The 4,036-nt window shown below is 41.2% G+C and overlaps 1 long non-coding RNA gene across 1 annotated transcript; it reads left to right on the top strand.

The window, feature by feature from the left end:
* The first annotated feature begins 507 nt into the window (after positions 1 to 507).
* Positions 508 to 1,867, top strand: LOC118213337. The gene is made up of 3 exons (XR_004762396.1): positions 508 to 603; positions 681 to 1,058; positions 1,390 to 1,867. It is a non-coding gene; the product is annotated as an uncharacterized LOC118213337 (long non-coding RNA).
* The last annotated feature ends 2,169 nt before the right edge of the window (positions 1,868 to 4,036 follow it).

Consider the following 4,036-nt stretch of genomic DNA (forward strand, 5'->3'; position numbering starts at 1 on the left):
AAAAACCAGCAGATTCTGTGTCTCTACAGGACCAGGACTTAGTATCACTGCAAAAAAAAAAAAAAAGCAAAATGCATCCATATAAAGCAGGGGTGTCCAATACGAAAAGCAGCAGTGTTTTAGCCCAATCACCTGATTCTATTTCAAATCTTGATTGAAGACCATGACTAGTTAATTAGTTGAATCATGATTTTTTTTTAAACTTTTTTGTGCAAGTTATATGTTATATAACTGCTCTTATTTTTCATTTGGGCATTTCCCAGAAAACCTATCATGCCCCTATATAACATTTTAAAACATTGCAGCATGTCCACAGTAGTAAGTAATCAAACTGAATTCAATCAAAGTGTCGCTTGCAAACATCACTGTCAATCATTATCTGGGTTTAATCAGTGGCAATTACTTGATCAGCTTAGATTATTGAGGTGGTGCAAATGGGATAATTGTTCGAAACGGTGCTTGATAAAGAGGCTATTGTCACCTCTAGCCTTTTGTGACCATCTTTTATGCTGCAATGTGTCAGTGCCCTGGCAGACTTACCTAAGGACCAACACCAAGAGCAACCTGTTTGTATGTGGATTCTGCAAATACATTTGCATCTAGGTGAGCACTAGGTGAACACTGAACAACCTCTGTGCATGGTGTTAATAGCTTTGTTGAATGAAAGCTGCTCTTTACAGGTCTGCTAGTGGGTCACCATTTAGGGGCAATGGGCCTGCTTCTCAGGGATCCCAAACTGGACACCCTACTGTGATGAAGGGGCCCTAATTGTCCAGTCACTGCCAAGCATTTAATGTTGCCTGGAGAAGAGCCAATATGGAGGCAATCCAAGAGCTTATTGAGCCACTGAAACTAACAAGCACTGATGTCTTGTAGCATATATGCAGAAACTGGAAGCTGTATGGTCTGGACTGGATGCAGCAGGAGCTCTATAAAATAAAAATGGAAAAAACAAGAAGACTCTGCATTTCTGTTGTTATACCACTGGGGATGATAAAACCAGGACGACAGGAACTAGGGAAATCTGACTCTGCTGCTTGCGCTGGAGTGGCATAAAGGTTTGTGTCTGATTCGCTGCCAGGTCAGACCTGCACCGATTGTTACCCCTCTACAATATGGTATTATTATTGCTCCTGTGATTCATTTCCTGGGGTAACTCTAGAGGGTTTATGATTTTATGACTGACAGATGTGAAGCAGACAGCTCTACTGATAAATACAATGAACTTCCAGTGATTTTTCCCAAGGGATGAAGGAAAACTAGGTAGAGAAGTGTCGGGACAATTGTTGTATGGTATTGATGTTATTGTGATGACGGTCCTCTGAGTGTGTGTGTGTGTGTGTGTGCGTGCGCGTGTGTGTCTGCCTGCATGCATGTGCTGGGTTTCAGGAATCACACTACAGTGGAGGTGACGATATGGTCCTTGACTGGGGAGATTGGCTGGAGCTCATGCCTGGCCTCCTTAAGACGGAACCAAATTACTGTAGCAATCTCAGGCTTCATAGGAGAACCACAGTGAACACACACATAATGTACAGAAATCACAGGCAAGTACGCTGTGAACTAAATGTGTGGAAAGGCTGTGTGGGTGGAGTCTATAGCCCTGCTCTGTGCCGCCAGACTGTAGGCGTAGACCCCATTCAGTCCCAGTAAAAGGACCCTTTGTAGTCTGCATCTCAGGTCTCTTATCGAATGAACTGCTGATCTGGCAAGTGGGCGAGCTCTCTGATGATGCTCCTGGAAAAGATGGTTCTGCCAGATGTGAGTTTCTCAGCTGAGGACTTGAAAGTGGCAGCAACACGAATCCTTACATTGGTCTGTCCTCACATCCACTTTGAACTTGAACTATCTTCAGCTGGATGCTGGGCTGAAGCACTCAATTAAACTCACTAGAGGGGGATTTGTGCATGGCATTTCTTTATGTTAGCCTGTGAGTTGTTGCTACACAATGAAATGTCCAGCGTTAATTCCATTCTAACAGTGTTAATTCAACTCGTAACATTTGGTCCCACTCTGGAATGTGCAACCAAATGGTACCTGTTGAGAGCTGAAATAACGCTGTTAGAGTTGAATTAACACTGGACATTATACTGAAAAAGGCCTGGAGATCTGTAAAGTACATGGCCGTAGTAACTGTGGATTAACTATGGGTAACAAAGATTTATTTAGCATTCAGTGTGTTGGTTAGTTCACTGTGTTAGTTGGTAATAAAGTTAGACTTCTGCCTGAAATTGCACATAGAGTAAGGTACAGCTGTGCAGGTCGAGCTCAGCTTGGCTGTGTCAGAGCATGAGAATGAAAGTTTATTGAGAATGAGAGAGTGGCTCTTAAACAGAAGAGGAGCAACCAAGACAAATTCAATTAAGCATCAGATAGAATTTCATAGCATTAGAATGACAGAGAGCTGCTAAGGCTTTGGATCAGAGTCATAATAGCTGTTGTCACTGGGTCATGCCTGTTCCCTTCACACACTTAAGCAGAGGGCATTCATTATGCCTCATATTATAATAATGGGAGATCAGATATCCAGTGGCTGTTAAAAACTCCTCACAGCTGTGAGCACTGTCCTCAGTCATGCTGATTACTCTGACAACCCTCTGCACTTCAGAATCAAGGACAGTCCAGGGAGGGATAGTCATCGGCAGAGGGAATCCTATCGGACCCGACATAAACATCCGTGAGTAGAGGTTTAATAACCGAATAAATGCCCGGCCATCAGCACTGTGTGACAAAGTTTGCTAAAGGATAAAATCCGCAGACCAGAGGAAGATCAGAAAGATCAGCTCCTGTAAATAATCACACACCTCGAGTCTCTCTGAGATATCCCCTGCAAGTGTCTGGTTCTGCCCAGCCCACATTCATAGGACACTGCTACTGTTCTCAGAAGCCCGACAGCTTCATGCTGCTTACCGTGCTCCTCGATACTGGACAGGCTAAGTAAGAATGCACTGGAAAATATAAAAATATGAAATATGTATAACAAACTTGATAGATGATAGAAATCATTGAATCACTGAAGTTGCCTATTGCAGGAGAGAGACACAAATTGTTCTGTTCTGTTTTCTGTTTTGTGTATCTGACATTTGCTCGTTGTATTTGCTGTTACACTTAGGTCAAAAGGGTAAATCTATAGAAGGGATCTTGGTGAACAAGCATCACTGCCCCAAATTAGATTTTTTAACTTGTGGTCTGGTATGTCCGTATTTAGTCTGAAATTTCGGTTAACAGTACCCTCTGCTGGACAACGGAGACTGTGCATCTTATAACTCTATTTAATACATTCAGATCGATCCATAATTTGCCAAGAAGACAGCTAATTTTTTGGCATTATCCATTATGATAAAAATATATGAATCATCAATGAGCAAAAAAATCCAAATGCAATGATCAAAACGTGTTTCATTTTGCAGCACTTCACATATTAAATTGCATTTGGCAACACTGCATTCGTGTTCATGTTCATGTGGCAACATTGCATTCATGTTCAACATCTAATGCAGTAGCTCTCAAATTCGGTCCTGGGGGACCACTGCGTATGCTGGTTTTTGTTCCAAGCACAGTAGCAGTCCCAGAATTTTAACAAGCTGTTAATTTGTCGTAATTAGGTGCTTTTCATGTTTAGAGGGATTATTTACCCTCTTAAGTCACATTATGCCAGGAATAGTTATGCATGCCATTAAGATTACATAAAAAGAGGTAGCAATGAAACAATGATGATATTAAAGAGATGAATCAATAGGCTCCTAATTCAGTTGTTCAACACAAGTGCTTGAGTTTATTTATTTATTAAATTTATTAGCACAATTCAGGTTTGACTTGTTGTCATTTGCTTTGTCTTTGATTTCTTTATTTTTTTGTTTTGTGAATTCTGTGTGCCTCCCAAATGGTTAGCTTTGGTGGCCATATGTCCATACTTTCACCAATTAGGAGCCTATTGGCTCACCTCAGCCTATATTTTTATCAGCTCAATAAAAATCTTGGTACCTCCTGGGCAAATAATCCATCCAAACTTGAAAAGCACAAAAATAAAAAATCC

Source organism: Anguilla anguilla, chromosome 14 (assembly GCF_013347855.1).
Source record: "Anguilla anguilla isolate fAngAng1 chromosome 14, fAngAng1.pri, whole genome shotgun sequence".
In the NCBI taxonomy this organism is placed as follows: domain Eukaryota; kingdom Metazoa; phylum Chordata; class Actinopteri; order Anguilliformes; family Anguillidae; genus Anguilla; species Anguilla anguilla.